Source organism: Puma concolor, chromosome D2 (genome assembly GCF_028749965.1).
Source record: "Puma concolor isolate L17-30 chromosome D2, mPumCon1.1.hap2, whole genome shotgun sequence".
In the NCBI taxonomy this organism is placed as follows: domain Eukaryota; kingdom Metazoa; phylum Chordata; class Mammalia; order Carnivora; family Felidae; genus Puma; species Puma concolor.
In genome coordinates this window covers 53,523,699-53,545,124 of record NC_141677.1, presented here as the reverse complement: position 1 = coordinate 53,545,124, position 21,426 = coordinate 53,523,699, and the positions used below count along the sequence as shown (strand labels likewise).

At 37.7% G+C, this 21,426-nt stretch overlaps 1 protein-coding gene and 1 non-coding gene across 10 annotated transcripts in view; one reads left to right on the top strand and one right to left on the bottom strand.

Annotated features, from left to right (window-relative positions):
• The window catches only part of CPEB3 (cytoplasmic polyadenylation element binding protein 3), a 196,391-nt gene that overhangs the window by 554 nt on the left and 174,411 nt on the right, over window positions 1–21,426 (top strand). The window contains exon 2 of one of the 9 annotated variants that reach the window (XM_086680372.1): window positions 455–540. The exons of the other annotated variants lie outside the window; for them this stretch is intronic. The gene's annotated coding sequence lies outside the window, so the exon portion shown is untranslated. The remainder of the gene's footprint in view (window positions 1–454; window positions 541–21,426) is intronic. 9 annotated transcript variants of the gene reach the window in all.
• LOC112854923 (U6 spliceosomal RNA) lies at window positions 15,793–15,899 on the bottom strand. The gene has a single exon (XR_003222996.2). It is a non-coding gene; the product is annotated as a U6 spliceosomal RNA (small nuclear RNA).

The following is a 21,426-nucleotide window of genomic DNA, read 5'->3' as shown; positions in this document are numbered from 1 at the left end:
GCCAGGCTGTGCCGCGTCTGAGCTCGTTTTGGGGAGTTACACAACCCCCGCAAGGGGACGGATGCACTGGTGCGGGAGATTATTCCCAAGGGGGCGTGGGGGCCGCCTTAACCAGATGGTTCCCACCCGAGTTTCTCACTGTGTGTTTTGGGGGAGTGGTGGGGGAGAAAAGATTATTCTCTCCCTCTCTAAGAGCCTTCTATAATGTGCTTGGTCTTTCAAGGGCTCGCCGACAGTCTCCAAATGGAACATGTTCGTGAATAAACAGCTCTTGCTTACTCAGCTGTGGGTTGTCAGGGGTGTTTGTTTCTCTCTGTGCTGCTGGTCACTGTTAACCATTTAGAGTCGCTTTGACACCTCCAAGCAGGTGGATGTGTGTGTGTTGGGGGGGGGGAGTGGGAATCGAAAGGGAAATATCATCAATCACTCGATGGGTTATTCTCTGACGCTCCAGGGACAGCTTTGGCGGGAGGAAAGAGCTGTTGGCTAAAACGAATGCGTCTTTTGGACGACCTGTGGCGTTCTCCAGTGCTGTGATTGGTAGGACGTCTGGTAGTTTTCCCTTGATTATGCCTAATTTCTGCCGCAAGATGTTTGATTTGTCTTGCAAGATGTTTGATTTTTCTTTAAAGTTAAAGTGTGTTTTTTACGCTCTTTTTAAATGTGGAATTTTACAATCAGCTCTTAATTCTGTTTCAAGTTTGCTTCCTGAATATATTTGAAGTAGAGTGTACACTGCCAGAAACAACAACAACAACAACAACAACATGTGAACAGAAGTTTATTTGGCCTCCAATTTCTGAAAGATGCTTTTATGAGAGGCTTTGACAATTTACATGACTATTTATAATTAACGATTCACCTTTTTCTCACGAAATGTAAAACAGGCCCCCGCTAGTGGAGGGAAATAAGAATTTAACTTACTCAGGGTTTTTGGTATTTTATATTCCTATTTATTGCTCCTCCTACTGGGTAAGCCTTCCCTTACTGTGTATTTATCTCTTAAGTAGTTATGCACCGCAAGGAGATGGATATATATATCCTGCTCAAAAAATAGAATTTAATCCTAGCATATTGATTAAGTAGGCTAGCGCAAACTCCCGTCTAGTTTTATGATTTACGCTAAAAGGAGTTCTCTCCTCATTTTGGAATTTATATTTGAACCCCCACTTACAAAGTAATACGATATAGTCTGTTCATAACAAAGCTGTGTGCAGATTAACATTATCTTTTAAAAGGGTTTTATATTAGAATTTTCATGAAAAGTCTTTCCTGGCTGTGTCAAAAATCCTTCAAAATAGAAAAAAATATATATGTTATTCATCTTAAAAGTGATTAGCATGTGACCTAGTAATTCCACTCCTTGTTATTTATCCAAGAGAAATAAAAACACATGTCTAGACAAAACTTGTATGCAAATTTTCATAGCAGCATTTTTCCTAATAGCCAAAAAAGTGGAAACAACCTAAATATCCATCAACTGATGAAAGGATAAATCAGATGTGGTATATCTATGCAATAGAATGTTATTAGATGATAACAAGGAGTGAAGTTCTGATTCTTGCAACATGGATGAACCTTGAAAACATAGGCTAAGTGACAGGAGCCAGTCACAAAAACCACATATTTATTGTATGATTCCATTTATATTAAATTTTAAAAATAAAAAAATTCATAGACAAATAAAGTAGATTAGTGATTACCTAGGGCTGGCGCGGTGAGAGAGAAAAGGGGAGAGACTGTTAATGAGTACAAGGTTTCTTTTTGGGGTGAAGAAAATGTTCCAGAATTTGAATGGTGATAGTTACACAACATTGTGAATTATATCCCAGTTTAAAAACTAATATAAAACAAAATTAGCTTCTAGTGATGATGGTAAGCTCTTTATACTAAAAAAATTGAATTGTACACAATATGGGTGAATTTTATGGTATGTAAGTTATATCTCAGTAAAGCTGTTAAAAAAGTAATTAGCTCCATATAAAATGTTCATAAGGACAACTCATGATTCTTTACTATAGAATTTTAATTTTTAAATATATTTTAGTTAGTATGGGTAAAAATCATGATTGGTAAAACTCATGAAATAAATTAATTCCTTGTATTTGAAATGGGTGACACGTATAGCCTAAATTTCAATTTGTCTGTCAACTTTGTTTTCCTCAGCTCTTGGATTTAAAAATAAGACTCAGAATAATTGGAATTACAATTTAGTCTCTGATCTTGAAGGAAAAAAGTCTTAATTACTTAGGTCTGAGTCTCACCAGAGGGGGGAAAAAGTTGAAATATACTGCATTTTATATAGGGCTAGAGGCTTGTGGTAAATGATATTCAGGCAAGAGAGTTATGGAATCCTAGAGAATATGGAATATATTAATAATTTTGTAATGGGTTTAGAATAAGCTGAGTACAGAAGGGCTCTAAATATGTCCGGAAATTTAAAATAGTATATTACTTTAATGTTCTTCCATCACCCTTGTTTTGAACTGTCTGCCAAAAGGGGCTCTGGAGATATTACATGGAGAAATAGTATAAAATAAACAAGTGCCCTCCAAGGAGAGTTGTCATTTGCTAAATTTGGTAATAAACTGCAGGCTGAGTCCACATTGCAGGCCAAAGAGAGTTCTTCATTAATTCACTCTGCATATGTTTACAGAGGACTTATGATGTGCCTAGGTACTCCAGTAGCCAATTAAACTACTGTTTTAAGAACATACAAACTCCCTAATGATGCTTATACTAAAAAAATAAAACAAGGTAATTACATATGAAATATTACATAATGATATGTGGCATCATATAACGAAGTACCAAATGAATAGCGTGGAAATACGAAGTGATTTAGAGGTTTAGAGTCATCTGTTGGGGGCTGGTGTATTAAAGAGAACTTTATGAAATAAGGGAAATTTAGGCTCTACCTTGTAACAGTAGGAAGAATTGTAGGTGAATAAGTGAATTGTAGGTGTATGTAGATGAGGAGGTGGAGAAGGGTCTTGGGTCTGGATAAGGATGAAAAGATGTAGAGAGAGGAGTTAACCTCTGTTATTGTAGGTCTCTGTTGAGTGAGAGTGAAAAATAAACTGTTGGCTAAGTAGGGAATAGATAAAAAGGCCTTGAATCTATTCTTTCAACAAATATTTATTGAACGTGCACTATTTATGTGACAGGCATGAATAAGATAGGCACTGGGGATACAATAATGAGCAAAAGCAAGCATATTGCTTACCTTTGTAGAGTTTATAGTGAGAGAGAGAGAATCACATAATTTTTTTAAATTTGCAAATGTACATAGTGTTATGAGAGATTATAGCTAGGGAATTGACCTAGATAGGGAGGTCAGGAAAGTGTCTCTCAGGAAGTGTCCATTATGCTGAAACCTGAGGAAGAGCAAGAGTTAACTAGAGAAGAGGAGGAGGAATGAGCAATCCAGGCCAAAGAACAGCATGTGCAAATACCCAGGGAAGGAAAGGCCTGTGATGAATGGGGGCCCTGAAACAAAAAGGGAACTTGGGGCAGAATGAGACCAAAAAGGTGAATCAGGTGATAGAAAATGAAGAACTTTGTAGACTAATTTGAGGAATTTTGCCCTTATCCTAGAATCCTGCTGGGAGGAGTAGTTTAGACATAGGAAATCAACTCTATTCTTTAGGAATAGAGAATGGAAGTTAACTTATGGTTCTTAAGCCTGCTGTGAGTCAGAGACTCACCCTGGAAATTCTGATGTGCCTTGTCATTGTGCCCAATTAGCTGTTTTGTTTTGTTTTGTTTTTTAACAAGTTCTGTAAGTGATTATTAGACCACTGGTATCTGAGGAAATACTGCAGTGGGTGGAGAGCCTACGTTTAAGTCTTAGCATTGCCACTCAGAAACTCAGCAACTGTGGGCAGGTTATTGAATCTCTTTAAGTCAAGTTTCCTCATCTCCAGGGGAAAGAGCTATAGCATTTACTTCATTGGATTGCTGGGAGGATTAAATGAGAAAATTCATTTAAATTGTTCAGTACGGTGCTGGGCACATGGTAAGAGCTCTATTGGTGTTAGCTCTTAATTATTACTAAAAGTTCTTGAATAAAGGTGAGAATGATTTAGAGGGATTAATTTTGAAGTAGTATGCAGGATGAATTAGAAACAAAGACAAGTTAGATCTCAGTAACTTGGCCATGGTCTGGAACTATTTTCAAAAGTTTACTTTAACACAGCTATTAGTTCTTGAAGATCCTTGGATAGGCTAAGTAGTTCTTAAGTAGATAATGTCTCTAAGGACTTTTATGGGGGGACTTTGGTCCCCAGAGTACATCTTACTGGCTTAGAATCTATAGGATTACTTTGAATTGGCTTAATTCTGGACAGAGGCTTCACTGGCCCTTGTAGTGGACAGCCTAAAACCTATTTATCTTTATTTGCTGCTTAGAGAATAGAATCTTAACAGCTTATATCCACTCTAATGCAGTAGATATTTACAAAGAGTAAATAATTTTACATAATATCATCATGCACTAACTTGCCTTCTTCACTTCTTCATAAATATGGTGGAAGACCCATTACTTTTCATTATCTTTGCTTAAATTCCTCTTTGGGTTATGTGTCCCTGGGATATGCAATGGTGTGTCAAAGGTAGACAAAAATCACAGATAACTTGTCACATATTCCCTCTTGTATCCCTCTTGTGTCCCTGAAGTATCAGTTTTATGAGAAAATGTACATATAATGAATTTTCTTCCTTTTCAAACAAACATGGATGTCATAGAGCAGCAGTTCTCAAAATGTGGTCCAGCAGATCCCTAGGGCTACTTGAGGTCAAGATTATTTTCATAATAATACTAAAATATTATTTGCCCTTTCACTGCATTGGCATTTACTTTGATGGCACAAGCAATGATGGATGAAACCGCTTGTGCCTTAACACCATTAAAGGCATTGGTACTAACCTGTACTAATTGTTATATATTTTTCACCACCATGCACATGCAGTAAAAACAAACCAGAAGTTCACTTAAGAATGCTCTTGATTAAGGGGCGCCTGGGTGGCGCAGTCGGTTAAGCGTCCGACTTCAGCCAGGTCACGATCTCGCGGTCTGTGAGTTCGAGCCCCGCGTCAGGCTCTGGGCTGATGGCTCAGAGCCTGGAGCCTGTTTCCGATTCTGTGTCTCCCTCTCTCTCTGCCCCTCCCCCGTTCATGCTCTGTCTCTCTCTGTCCCAAAAATAAATAAACGTTGAAAAAAAAAAAAAAATTTTAAGAATGCTCTTGATTAAGCAGTAAAAAATATTTGATTAAATCGTGACACTTACATACACACATCTTTAATATTCTGTGTGATGAAATGGGAAATGTGCACACATCTGCATCCAAATATGATTGTTGTCTCAGAGAAATACAAATGATTGAGATGCAAACTGAACTGGCTGCTTATGACAGACTATTTTTACCTGAAAGACTGACAATAAAGAATTTAAACTTTTGTGCTATAAAGAATACTGTTAAGAAAATGAAAAAAAAAAAAAAGAAAATGAAAAGACATCCCACAGAGTGGGGAAAAATTTTGGAAATCATGTGTCTGAAAAGGGACTTGTATCTAGAGTACATGAGATTTATTACAATTTAATAGTAGAAAGGCAAATAGCCCAATTAAAAAATGAACAAAAGATCTGGATAGACATTTCTCCAAAGATATACAAATGGCCAGTAAACACATACAGAGATACTCACCAACCATTAGAGAGATACATTACCATTAACCAACATTAACCATTAGGGAGATACAGTTCAAAAAAAGGACAAATGTTGGTGAGAATGTGAAGAAATTGGAGTTCTAGTACACTGCCGTTGAGAAGGTAAAATGGTCCAGCCACTTTGGAAAACACTCTGGCAATTCCTCAAAAGGTAAAACCTAGTTTCCATATGACCCAGCAGTTCCACCCCCAGGTATATAACCAAGAGAAGTGAAAACATGCCTACATAAAATCTTGTACGTGAACATTCATAACAGCATTATTCATAATAGACAAAAAGTGGAGCAGCCCAATGCCCATCAATTGAGGAATGGATAGATGAAATGTGGTGTGTCCATGCAATGGAATATTATTCAACAATAAGAAGGAATGAAGTGCTGATACATGCTACAACATGGATGAACCTTGAAAATATTACACTAAGTGAAATAGTTCCAAATAGCACATGTTCTAGGATTCCATTTCATGAAATGTTAAGAGATAGAAAATAGATTATTGGTTACCTAGGACTACGGCAGATGGGGTCTTGGGCATGGTGACATCTAAGGTGTGCAGGGGGTTCTTTCTGAGGTGATGAAGGTGTTCTAAAATTGATTGTAGTGAGGATTGCAACTCTGAATACACTAAAAGCCACTGAATTGTATACTTTAATTGGATGAATTACATGTGTTTGAATTATATTTCCATAAAGCTGCTATTTAAAGTAACACCAGATCGGGGCCACCTGCTTGGCTCAGTTGGTAGAACATGCAATGCTTGATCTTGGGGTTGTGAATTCGAGTCCCATGTTGAGTGTAGAAGATTACTTAAAAATAAAATCTTAAAAAAACATCAACAATGGCACTGGATACTAAATGTACTCTTGATCTTGGGGTTGTGAGCTCAAGTCCCATGTTGAGTGTAGAGATTGCTTAAAAATAAAATCTTAAAAAAATAATAATGGCACTGGGTGTTATATGTAAGATGAATCACTAAATTCTACTCCTGAAATCAGTATTACACAGCGTGTGAACTTACTAGAATTTAAATAAAAACTTAAAAAAACAAAAACAAAAACAGAGTTTACTCATTTCTTACTGTTTTTTTTTAATGCTGTTTTTAAAATGATTATTTTTGAGAGCTAGAGAGCACAAATGTGCACATAGGGGAGGGGCAGAGAGAGAGGGAGAGAGAGAATCCCAAGCAGGCTCCATGCCGTCAGGGCAGAGCCCTATGCAGAACTCGATCCTACAAACTGAGACCATGACCTAAGCTGAAATCAAGAGTTGGACCCTTAAGCAACTGAGCCACCCAGACACCCCTCCTTATTATTGGTTTTAAGAGCTCTTTATACATTCTGGACACAAGTCCTCTATGAGAGATGTGTTTTTATAAAGTTTATTCTTCCAACTCACATCTTTTTCACAGGAATATTTTTTGAAGAATAGGAATTTTTAATTTTGATGAAGAAAATTTATCATTTTTTTCTGAAATAGATCATGCTTGTAGCATCAGGATTAAGTATTTTTTAATTCAAATATGAATATATTCTATAAAAGGGGAGTGTTCTTAGAACATTGAATTTGGTATCAAACAGATCTACTTAAATAGGAAGTAAGTAAATAGATACTCTGACCTTGAGTAAATTGTGAATGTCTGAGCTTGTTTCCTTGATATAAATCTTTGGTGTAATATCATGACTCCTCTATGGAGTTTCTGGCAGGTTATAGTAGAAAATAAATGAAAAGGAGGAAAGAGTGTTGAATAAAACTAACTAACTAAATAAATAATTAAAAAAATTATGAAATGACACCAGATAAAACCTTAAAATCCATTATTAGTTGGCTGATTTAATAACATATGACACACCCATATAACATAATAATATATAGCTGAGCTACTGGAACAAATGAGGTATTTCTATACAGGCGATAAGGAAAAGTTGCCAAAGATTTAGTAACCATCAGTTAGGATTTTTTTGTTGTTGTTCCACAGAAATCAACTACATAATTCAGCCTTTTAGGGGACATTTGCTAATGTGTAGAGACATTTTTGATTGTTACATAAGGGGATTTTACTAACATCTGCTGGGACCAAGGATGCTGCTAAATGTACTCTAATGCACAGAACAGCCCCTCACAACAAAGAATTATGTAGCTCAAACTGTCAGTAGTGCTGGGGCGCCTGGCTGACTCAAGTCAGTGGAGCCTGCAACTCTTGATCTTGGTTTGTAAGTTCAAGCCCCATGTGGGGTGTAGGGTTTACTTAAAAAATGAAATATTAAAAAAAAAAAAAAGTGGTGCTGAGGCTGAGATATTCTGAACTAACTTAACTGAAGGGAAATTCGTTGAAAAGATATGAGTTACTTAAGGCAAGACCAGGCTAGGAACAGTGAAGTAGGAGCTACACCAGAGAATATTGGTAGCAAAACATTCCATGTTTAAATGAGTACAGCACTGGAATGAATAAACTACAACTGTTTTTATTCTGCTCACAGTTCAGAATCTAAGGAGGGAGGATCTAATCAATGTTCCTTGCCACTTGGCTAAGGGCAGGCAGTATACCGTGAGTGAATGAAGGCAATTCCTCAAAAGGAAGTACATTCATTAGCAAATACTTATTGACCATATGTTTATGTTTCAGGTTTTATTTAGGTGCTGTGGATAGAGTAGAGCAAAAGAAATGAAAAGATACTTGTGGAGTTTATATTATTAAGAGGCTAAATCAGGGCAAATCTTTAAGTAATAAAGAAGGTAGAATAGTTGCCAAACATCAAAACCAATAAATACTACCTATATATTAAGTGAAAAAAGCAGGTATTTTTTTTTTTTTATTTAGGGTGTATATGTAAGATTTCTAAAAGGATATATAGGAAATTGTTTTTTTGTTTTTTTTAAATATTACCTCTGGATAGTGAGACTGAATATGGGGAGAAGAGTCTACTTTTCATTTTATTACCTCATAATATTTTCCTTTTCACCATGAACATGTATTTTATAGTTAAGGTTTTATTAGATTAAAAAACAACAGAAGAAATCATTGCAGGTGAAGGATGATTAAAAGCTTTTAAAAAATCACAATATTGTGGTGCTCTGCTTATTATGGAAAAGCAGAAAGGAAGAAAGAACATCTGACTGGAAAGTATGGCCTGTAATCATTTAACAAATATTTATTGAACACCTAGCTGCCTTAAATCTTTTTTGGAAAAGGTGGAGTATAAATATCAAACATCAGCCATGTGTGAGGCACACTGTGAGGTGCCGTATCTGGAACAGGATTGAAATTTGAAAAAGATCTGACAACTGCCCTCACTGGTGCTTGTTGGCATCTACTTATTGACCACCAAATATGTGGCATGTGCTGGACCCTTTTTATACACATCATTTCAAATCCTAACAACAATCTTACCAGATAGGTATCTAGGTCTCCCATTTCACAGATGAGAACATTGAAAATTGGGAAGATGAAGTCATAGCAAATAATGGCATAGCTGACATTTGAATCCCAGTATATCTGACTTTACTGGAGAACATTGTGTGAGTATGTGAATAGTTAAATAACAAGTAAAAAGGAAAGTAAAAAAGCAATCACAGGACTACCCTTGGTTAATTTTTGAAGAATTTTACAGACAAGTATTCCAGGAGCTGAGAGAAGGAAAAAGAAGTTGCTCATATTTGGAGCAGTCTGGGCAGGTTTCCTAGTTGGAGGAGTGGTTTGAATTGGGTCTTGAAGGAGTATATAAATATGTGAAGAGAAAGGCAGCGTGTCAACTTTTACCGAATGCCTGCTCGAGGCTAGAAACATCTCATCTCAGCCCCATATCCCCATTTGAGAGATGAGGAAACAGAGGCCTCACCTTACCTCCACCCCCTGCCAGGAACAGGCAATTAATAGGCATTAATTTTTGGCAATCGGATAGGTGAAAAGAGAAATTTGTTGTTACAGCCAAACACCTCTATTTTATAGCCTCTGGCTTTTAGTCTTGGGTAAGATGAGTTAATGGTAGGAGAGAAAGTATACATAATAAACTAATAGACCAGGATATACCCTTTTGGGAGAATAGATATTCAGCATAAGTAGTTTTCCTCTACTTAGGGAGTTTTAGGCCTTTATGAAGGTGTTCTATCTAATTTGAGCTTCTACAGCTTAAATCTCAACTTGGTAAGTCTTAGGAGGGTCATCCATTCAATCATTTATTCAACATTTCTTGAGCTCCAACTATGTACCAGACACTGTAGGAGATATTGGGGATACAAAGATATGAATAATACATGGTTACACTGTTTTTATTTTATTTATTTTTATTTTTTTTTGAAAAAGAAAACAATGAGGGTGGGGAGAGGTACAGAGAATAGAGGGAGGCAGAGAATCCCAAGCAGGCTCTGCGCTGGCAGTGCAGAGCTCAAGTCAGGGCTTGAACCCATGAACCTAACCGTGAGATCATGACCTGAGCTGAAATCAAGAGGCGGATGCTCAACCAATTGAGCCACCCAGGTGCCCGTATTACACTATTCTTGTCATCAGGCTGCTTACAATTTAATGGAAGAGACATGTAGTCATATATGCAATATATGGAAATGTGAATCCAGTATTTTTGAACATACTCTGAAAAACCTAGGAGTCCTCCTTGAGTCATTTTTCTCCTTTACCTCATCCTCCTACCCCTCAGTCAGTTACAAATATATGGTCCATTTATCTCCTAAATATTTCTCAAATACATTTATTTCCATTCTTTCCACCTTCACCTCAGTCCTGTTGACTGTGTTCTCTTACTTGTACTATTTAACAGCCTCAAATTGCCTCCCTGCATTCACTTTAACCCCTCTCCCCCTTCAACTGATTTGACAATTGGCCTTCCAGTCTGCTCTTTCTTCCTTTGACTCTCCAGTAGAGTGACTTTTTAAGAAATGTAGAACTAAAAAAAAAAAAGGACTGATCATGTTATCTGCTTAAAATCTTTCTGTGGGTTGTTTAAATCCTGGTGAGAAGGAGCCAATGGAAAGCATAAATTTAAATTTAGCAATTTTGGAGAAAAGGGGGATAATATATAAATTGTACCTTATAGAATCTAAGCTTCATGAGGGCAGGGACAGGGACCCTATCTGTTTTGTTCAATGTATTTTCAAAAATTTTATAAATGTTTATTTATGTTTGAAGGAGAGAGACAGAGTGTGTGTGGGGGAGGGGCAGAGAGGGAGACAGAATGTGAAGCAGGCTGCAGGCTCCAGGCTCCGAGCTGTCAGCACAGAGCCTGAAGCAGGGCTGGAACTCACAAGCCATGAGATCATGACCTGAGCCTAAGTGGGAAGCTTAACTGACTGAGCCACCCAGGCGCCCCTGTTTTGTTCAATATTATATCCCCAATGTGTGGCACAGAGCCTGGCCCATGGCATGTGTTCAGTAAATATTTATTCAAAAAAAGCAAGACACTTCTAAGGCTAGAATGAACCCTGTAATGTTTGGTTGGAATTGGAGGTACCAATACAAACTTATGATTTTATAGATATAAATAGATCTACACAGAGGTATGCATACATATACTTTCTAGCTCTATCTGCTGAGAGAACCTGAAGCAATGACACCCCAGAACCAGTGAATATATCTAGTGGTATCTCCAATAAAGGGAACCCAAGCTCTTTAGAGAAATTAGCTCTTTGCTAATTCTAAACTGGCTCAGGAAAAGTACATGAGCTTGGAAAATCTGCGGTGACAGAAAGTAGGGATGTGCTCAAAAAAAGATGGGAGCATGTCAAAAAGACCTAGGAATCAACTTGAAGGGATTCTAGTGGAATAGGGGACATTTTGAGTAACAAAAATACTAATACTAATGAATCATAACTCACGGAATAAATATGAATTCATGAGTCATTACTGATAAAAATAAATGACTAAATCAGGGGAGAAGGAAAAACTCTTCCTTAGAGTAGCATTCCAGATAATGTAGAAGAGTTGATAAAGAGCACAGATTACCATTTGCAAACACCACAGAAATAATTGATACAGGCAAGAATCATTAATGGATGCTGAAATTACTGGGTGAAATTATGTTGGGAAACAGAATATTCACATACAAAGTGTCTTCCCAAAGATACTTAAGTAAAAAGTGAATAATAGCTTTACAGTGGAGAAATCTGGCCGACCCTACTTTAACCAAGTGATCAAAGTTAACACATGGGACAAATCCACATCCTTTTCCTTCTGAAATGATGCACTGAGCAGGACACAGTATCCCTTTTGTGGTATTATTGCCAAAAATGTATAGCCTGAATTTGATCACGAGGAAACATTAGATAAATAGTAATTGAGGTACATTCTACCTAATAACTGGCCGGTGCCATTCAACAGTGTCAGGGTCATGAAAGATAAAGGCTGAGGAACTATCCCATATTAAAGGAAACTAAGGAGACGTGACAAGTGAAAGCACTGTGTGATCCTGGATTGGATTCTTAGAAGGGACTTTAGTGGGGTGATTGGTAAAATAAGGTATGCAAATTATGTAATGAATCAATGTTATATCCTGATTTTGATAATTATACTGTAGCTATTTAAATTGTTAACATTTGGGGAATGTGGTTGAAAATTATAGGGAAATTATTTTTTATAATATTTTTGCGATTCTGAAATTATCTCAAAATTAAAAGACGAAAAAGACCAAAATAAAATCCTACTTGTAATGGCTTTATATTGCCCTTGCTTACTTACCAGTTTCCCTTACTTACCTAAGCTCTAGAATGCTGGCTGGCTACTGGCTTTCTTCCCTAGTTCCTTGAGTACAATGTGCTGCCTCCTCTTCAGAGCCTAAAGGTAGGAGGAACCTTGGTATTCTTTTTGAATGGAACACACTTCTTTTGAACTCTTTAAGGCTCAGCTTGTTTACTTACACAATATATTTTTTTAATTTTGGAGAGGGAGAGAGAGGGCATGAGCTTGGGAGAGGGGCAGAGGGAGAGAGAGAGAGAATCTTATTCAGACTCCACACTTAGCGAGGAGCCCAAGGTGGGGCTTGATGTAGTGCTCAATCCCACAACCCTGGGATCATGACCTGAGCCGAAGTCAAGAGTTGGATGATCAACCGACTAAGCTACCCCTCAGCTTGCTTACTTTAGAAAACATTTTGACCCCCTAATCCATGTCCTGACATCATATGGTTTCATAACATCTAGTACTTTTTCATGGCATTTTTATCACAGCTTCTATGAAATTATTTATCATGATATTGACGAAAGCCTACTCACTGGTAATTAATGTTTATAAGAGACGGAGGGATTGTGTCTTCTTGCCCAAAGTTATTTACCTAAAGCCTTACAGTGACTATTTGAGGAATTAATACAAGTTATGAAGTGGAACATTCCCATATCCCCTGTAACAACTTGGATGAAATTGGACACAGGAGACATTTTAGGTTTGAGGAGATGAACATGGGGACCAGAATTGGTGGCAGTGACAGGAAAGGATAGAGGAGTCTTATCACAGAAGGAGCCATATGACTTGATAGAAGGAAGAGTAAAAACTGATGCAAATTTAATCAACTGCATAAAGGTACACAGTTGAAATGGCACTTGAGTCACTTTTCCAGCAGTATTTTTTAAAAGTATGTTCCTAAATACTTGAACATGAAGTCTGTTTATTTAAATTTTTTTTTCTATGTTTATTGAGAGAGAGAGAGAGGGGCAGAGAGAAAGAGGGAGACACAGGCTCTGAAGCAGGCTCTGAGCTGTCAGCACAGTGCCTGAGATGGGGCTCAAGCTCAGAGACCCTGAGATCCTGACCTAACCTGGAGTCAGACGCTCAACTGCTCAACCGACTGAACCACCCAGTTGCCCCAAATTCTGTTTATTTTTAATAAAAATGTTGTGTGCCCATGGTAAAATACTATATTACATAATAAAAGTATTTTAGTGAAAATACTAATTAGCATGCTAATTAGTATATTTGACATACTAAATTTTACTAGAGTATTTTAATTAAAATACGGTATACCCATGTTAAATTAATACTATGCACCACGACAAACATTAAACAGTAAACCGACTACATGAGAATACCTGAATGTCCCTCTGTAGTGGATGTTGTGATGCTACAACCGAGATTGTCTCTTCATAGGGAAGGTGCTTATCACATAGCTGATGGGAATATTGGCTCCTGGTGATGTGAAGCTTTGCTTTGTTTTGTTCTTACTGGGCATTGCTTTAGGATGCAGGGAACTGCCTCACTCTAGGTTATGCTCCTGGGACCCTACAGCCAGTGATAAGATGCAAAGACTTAGCTTCCTTGCCTCATTTGAGGACAAGTCTGAGGGCTGTCTCAGCTGCAGAGCTCATCACAAGATGGACTAAGTACTCAGTTGTAACCACTTTGGGGGTCAGTGTATCTCTCTGACTCTTCCTGCCTTCCTTATTTCATTGCACGTATATTTGTCAGTTGTGTCCTATCCTCAATAAATCATTTGCATGCAAAACTTGGTCTCAGAATCTGTCTCCAAGGAACTCAACCATTGACACTGTCTCATCTGGCTACCCCCTAAAGGTTGCCATCATTGGAACCTCTTTACGTATGTGTCTGGATCATTCCCCACCCCCGGTTTCTAAAAAAAAGTCTCGAGAAATATACAAAAAGAGTACCCAAAGTATAGGTACAGCTTGATGAATTTTCAAAATTTAGCAATATTTTTATTAGAGAAAGAACAAGGAAATGATTTTGGATAATGTGAGAACCACTTACATTTACAACTTCCTCGTGATGGGAATTTTGAGAGAGAGGGGTGTGTTGCCAAGGGAAGTTGGAAGTTTCTCAGATTTTTAAAAGAGCAGTTATCTTTTGGTTGACTGCAGTGCACTCTGAAATGAGAGGAACATTCTAAGTCTACTTTATAATACATTTAGGTGAAAAGGGGAAAATAATGAATATGAGGAATCAGAGGAGAAACTGTGAATCATTTTACTAGGAAGAGAGTGGAAAAGATGATCTTCCTGAAAGTCAAATATCTATAAATCAAAAATGTCAAAATATTGCTAAAAATTTGAGTAACTAAGATTTTCCTATGAATCAAACTTAATACTATTTATAGCTCAACCTAAGCTCTTTATACAACTCTTTTGATTTTAAAGTAAAATTTCAAGAATCCATCCATGATTTTGTTCATCAGTGATAAACATAGCTTTCACTGAGGGTGTTAAGTTCACTTTCTATCTTTACCACCACCACCCTCTTTGCTTGCCTGGATGATACAATAGCTGGCCTCCTAATCAGCTATTTCTTGGTTTCCACTCTTTTTTTTTTTTTAACTTTTAAAAAAATTTTTGATTTATTTTTGAGATAGAGACAGACAAAGCATGAACAGGGGAGGGTCAGAGAGAGAGAGGGAGACAGAATCAGAAGCAGGCTCCAGGCTCTGAGCTGTCAGCACAGAGCCCGACGCAGGGCTCGAACTCACGGACCGTGGGATCATGACCTGAGCCGAAGTTGGACGCTTAACCAACTGAGTCACCCAGGTGCCCCTTGGTTTCCACTCTTATCCCAAATGCAATCTGTTCTCTGCAGAGAACCACAGTGGTCTTTTTAAAAGCTTAAAGCAGATCATGTTACTGCCTTACTTAAAACTGTCCAGGGATTTCCCATCACACTTAGAAAAAAATCCAAAGTCTTGACTTAGTCTAAAAGACACTACATGATCTGGCTCCTGCCTACCTTTCAGATCCCATCTTGTACCACTTTCCTCATTGTTTACTTGCCCTCTAGCTACAGTAGATAGCTGTTCTCTAAAACAGGTCAGAAAACTAAGGCAGGGGCCAAATTTTGCCAGAGGCCTATTTTTATACTGCCAGAGGACTAAGCATGATTTTTACATTTCTAAAGGATTGTAAAACAACTGTAACAACTGGAACAAAACCAGTTATATTCAGGAGAACTTCTGTGATTTACAAAGCCTAAAATATTGACTTCTGTGGCTCTTTCACAGAAAAAGTTTGGCAATCTCTGCTCTAGTCTTATTCCTCCTCCATCAGGATCTGTTCATTAGCTGTTCCCTTTCCATCCTATGCCACCAGTCTGTGCCTGGATGGGTCCTTTTTTTTTTTTTTTTTTTTTAAATATGGAACGCTTCACGAATTTGTGTGTCATCCTTGCGCAGGGGCTATGCTAATCTTCTCTGTATCGTTCCATTTTTAGTATCTGTGCTGCCAAAGCGAGCACACGTCACCTTTTTTCTTTATAGCACTTACATTTATCTGATACTTTCTTATTTATTTTTATTTTTCCAACAACCATTCCTTCCTTCCCGTATGCAGGAAGATCTTTTCTTGTATACAACTTTTGAGCCTTCTTGATCTTGTATTTAGATGGAAGAGAGCAATTGTGAATGCTGGGAGCCTACTACATAACAGGTGCTCAATAAATGTGTTGAATGGATGAATTTGCAAATTATTTCTGTAAGTGAAATTTAGGGCTTTTGTTTTTTTCCTTTGTCCTCTCTTTTGTAGGGAGTACCTACAGTGCAAACAGCAACTAAGAGCCACTTTATTTATTTTTTATTTTTTAAATTATTTATTTTTTTAATGTTTTATTTATTTTTGAGACAGGAAGAGACAGAGCATGAACCGGGGAGGGTCAGAGAGAGGGAGACACACTTTAAAATGGAGAGGCAGGGGCACCTGGCTGGTTAAGTGGGAAGAACATGCAACTCTTTGATCTTGGGTCATGAGTTTGAGCCCCACACCCCATGTTGGGTGTAGAGATTACTTAAATAAATAAATAAACTTAATAAAAGGAGAGACAAAACAATGTCTTTCCCTTAAGAGATTAACTCTTTTCCTCCTCTGCTCTCTCTCGGAGAGGCCATTGCTGGAAGGGTGTGGGATGTTTCAAAGGGATGTCTCAAGGACTTCTTATTTAAAAAAGAAAAAGGGTGCCTAGGTGTCTCAGTCAGTTAAGCATCCAACTCTTGATTTCAGCTTAGGTCATGATCTCATGGTTTGTGGGATTGAGCCCCACATTGGGTTTTGTGCTGACAGCATGGAGCCTGCTTGGGATTGTCTCTCTCTCTCGGCCCCTCCCCTGCTCTCACTCTTTGGGCCCCTCCCCCACTCTCACTCTTTCTTTCTTTCTTTCTTTCTTTCTTTCTTTCTTTCTTTCTTTAAATAAATAAATAAATAAATAAATAAATAAATAAATAAATAAAGTAGAACTTTTCTTCCTTTCATCTGTTTCTTTTAAGAGAGGAATTTTTCAGAATAACAAGACTAACTGAGATCTCATTCTCTAAGATACTCTCAGGCTTTTGGGTGAAGATGGGTTTAACATTAAAGGAGATGGTTTAACACTAAGCTGAGGCAGGCCTGGGCTCAAGAGAAAAGCCAAGAATGCTCTAGGGCTTGTTCTAGGTGATCATATGGAGGAGAAGGATAACTCCAGGTGCTGGATTCTTCTGGAGTTTCTTTAAGATTGTCTGATCACATGTTTTCAGTTTTGGTTTGGAAAATACACAGTCACTAAAGGAAGAAGCAATGGGAGGCAGAAGCCTGATTGTAAAGAAGAAAAGGTGGGCACTATAAGTCCTCTGGGTGTGGCAAGAGGTAAGGGATAATAGTTAAACTTTAGAGTTTGAGTTTTAGAATCAAAATAGACCTGGGCTTATTCACTGACTGGATATGTCACCTTGGGCAAATTATTTAGCATTTCTAAGCCCTGGTTTCCTTATCTGAAAAATGAGTATAATGATAGCTTCTGTCTTTTTAGAGTTATTATGAGGATTAACTGATAAGGCATATAAAATGCTTAGCTAGATGCCTACATAGACTAAGTGATCAGTTAGTATGAACATCATCATCATTGTCATCACCAAATGATGAAATTCTCTCAATCCACTAATTTTGAAACTAATAAAGAATAAAACCTGTATCCTGTAGCAATTTAAGGATATGTCTCACTGTACTCAGCTTCCATGGTAGAGAACACAGGATATGTTCTCAGAGGTGGGCTATGAAATGTCTGGATAACAAGATCAGTGTTGCTACAAGAAGCATGGGCTTAACATAGGTCATTTGACTCTCAATATTAAGTGGAAAGGAGACAAATCTGTACTTGAATGTAGATATTCCAGATAAACCTGTCTGCCTGTCAGTATTAGCTTTGGATTTCATACATTGACCTTTACTACTTTACAGTTTATTAAAAATGCCGTCATACACACTAATATAATTCTGACTTAGGGCAGCCATTGTTATTATCCCTATTTAATTCTAGAGGAAACAAAGACTAAGAAATTGAGAACATAGGTTTTAGAATCAGATTGTGAGGTTTGAATCCTGGCTTCTTCATTTCCCAATGGTATAACCTAGGGTAAGTTACTTGGACTTCTCAGAGTCTCGGTATCTTCACCTATGAAATGGGGATAATGAAGGTACATAACCTCTTAGGGTTGTGTGCAGTTTCTCATCATGTAAACAAAGTACATGGCAAGGCAAATAGATGTGCCTAATATTTGTTTTTGTTATCTCCCAGGGCCAGGCACCTAGCAAGTGGTAATTCTGGTATCTAAATTTAGATAATTGGATTTCATATCCAATGTCCTTTCCATACACGACCTCCCATAATATTAATAATGTTGATTCCCTGCCACTGTGATGATTTACAATCCATTAACATTAGGGCAGATGGTCCAATTTGTTTTTTCAGAAGTGATGGGAGATCCATCTATAGTATCCCTCTTGGTACAGTTGGCACACTTATCTGATTCTCAGTTTCCTCAGTGAGAGAACAGTTATGGCCTTAGGACAGAGCTACACCAAAAAGCTCTAGATTTTGGTTCAGCTGTTTGCAGCAAAGTGCTGAAGATACTAGTCTGACCACATGAGAAGTCAGAGAGCCTGTATTAACTGAACCAAAGGGAGACTTGTAGTGTAGTTGAAAAAGCATGCACCTAGTGAGTTGGAAGACTTGAATTCTAATCTTAGATCCACTACTTATTAACTATATCTTGAAACGTCTTTGAGCCTGAGTTTCCACATCTCTATTTTGTATTTTTTCTAGCTTTATTTAGGTGTAATGGACATCTACATGTTTAAAGTGGGGATTCCAACAGTTATCCTTGGGGCTGTCACCTGGTCATACAGTCCCTTTATGGAAATTAGGAAAAGGTGCCTCTTCTTCCAAGCAGATGCAGCTTTACATTAAGGTTCATGAGCTGAGTGAGCAGAACATATACTAGATTTCATTCTCCACTAGCCTTCTGGTGCATTGCACAATGAGGGACCTCTGCTGTCTCTCCACTGCACAGGGCCGTTAACATCAAGTGAGATAATAAAGGTGAGGAAGCTTGGTAAAGTGTAATCCCGTCTGTCAATGTAAGGCAAATACTACTTGGTTTCAAATATTAGGACCCAAGGGTTACCTGGGTAGATATACTGAGCATTGCCCTTCCCTTTGTTTCGATGATCCCTCTGATCACTAACTTGTACAGCACCTATAAATTACTGGCTTTTAAAGCAGAGATTATGGCAAAGAAAAGCTTTCTACATCATTTTCAGGCCTAGACTGGTCTTGCTCTTGAGATCCCTGAAGACTAAAATCAGGTTTTTTTGATGATTCATTCTCTTGAAGACAGGCTGTTTTTAGAATACCCTAGAGTGGGACTGGGTCTTGCCCATGGGTGGAATTTGGAATCCTTTGGTTAGAGCTTATCTCTGGTTTTCAGGCAAAGGTCATTGTATAAAAGGCTTGTATCAATGGGAGAAAGAAAAGTTGCTGAGCCACAATTTGCCCTCTTTTCACAGCTTTGAAGCCCAAGCTGTGTTCTGGGCTCTGTGGATCAAATAGGACAAGAGGATCTGCTTTTATGAGTCACTAACAAAGAGATAGCTTTAGAGTCAGACAAACCTGAAATTAGGTACTAGATCTGACATTTACTAGTTTTACAACCTTGGGCAGGTAAATCACCTTTCTAAGTTTCCATTTGTCGTCTGGAATTAGGGATAGTAACAGTATTTATCTCATGGGTTTTTTACGTGGATTAAATGAACTAATACATGGAACGCACTTAGTATTTTGTCTAGCACACAGTATGTGTTCCATAAATGTTAGCTTTTATTACTGAGCTCCCTGGAAAATACCAGACTTTGCCATGCCTTCCCCCAAGAAGCTTAGGGTTCAAGTTGGGGATTAATATAATTATACCAGAAAAGATAAATAGAAATACAAAGCAACAAATGTGTGATACGGATAGGAACTGATGTTAGGAACTGGTGTTTGAACGAGGCTGTGAAAAAAGGTGAGATTAAGATAAGTAGAAAGGATGAGGAGGGCATTCCTTATGGGATCTGTAACAACAGCAAGCTTCAGGACCCTGAGTAGACCAACTTGCCTGGAGAAGTGGGGATAATGCTATCTGGGAACATAGGTTGGGATTAGAAGAAGAGAATCCTAAATATAGGGTAAGTGTTTGACTCTTGTTCTATAGATAATGATGACTGACATGACGAATTTTGTGCATGAAAATGTCTAGCAGGTGTTTGGAAAGCTCTTGGGAAAGTGCTCAGAGCCAAAGCTGAAACTTTGGGGATAGAAGTTGAAACTATGGAAGCCAGCTCCTTGAGAGGTGCCTGTTGATTACAATTTAATGAGGGTGGCTTTTGAAAAGCATTTAAAGTGAAATGGTGAACCTGTCAGATTTGAAGACAACTAAAACATTAATGGGGGTAGGGTTTGCTTCTCTGAAGTCTTCTGAAAGAACATGTGGCCTGTCAGAATAATTTTTTAAAATGGAAATTTAAAATATAAAATATAGTTATTATAGGGAGAGAAAAATGACCTGTATAAAACTTAACCATATTTCCTGAAATATTTTCAGAGGGTTCTTATGACTGAGTAACCATGACAAGAGTAGGAAAATGAATAAGCTCTAGTTGACTAGAGGGAGGGGTGCTGTATCAAATCAGTTTATAAAGGGAGATGACATTGTGGTGAGGGACTCAATTTGCAGTTCAGTAAAATCTAAAAATAGTGTGGGATACTTTTTTTTCTTTTAATATAGTTGACACACAATGCTACATTAGTTTCAGGTGTACAACATAGTGATTGGACAAGTTTATACATGGCGCTGTGCTCACCACAAGTGTAGCCACCATCTGTCACCGTACAGGCTACTGCAGTACTATTAACCATATTCTTTATGCTGTGCCTTTTATTCTTTATTCCTGTGACTTTTACTTTATGCCTTTATTCATTCCATAACTGGAAGCTTGTACCTCCTACTCCTCTTCACCCATTTTGTGGGGCACATCTCTTAAGAGTACAAATTTAGTTATTCCATAAGTTCACAAATTTTTTCTTTAAGATTTTATTTTTAAGTAATCTCTACACCCAACACAGGGCTTGAGCTTACAACCCCAAGATCAAGAGTCACATGCTTTACTGACTGAGACAGTCAGGTGCCCCAAGTTCACAAATTTTTGATGCATAAAACTTTTAATATAAAAATATGTAGGCCACTGTGCATTATTTAGACCTAAAATGAATACAGATACATAATATATATATGAATATTAAAAATTTTTTAATGTTTATTCATTTTTGAGAGAATGACAGAGTGCAACTGGGGAAGGGGCAAAGAGGGGGAGACACAGAATCTGAAGCACGCTCCAGGCTCCGAGCTGTCAGCACAGAGCCCAACGCAGGGTTCGAACTCACGAACCATGAAATCATGATCTGAGCCAAAGTCAGATGC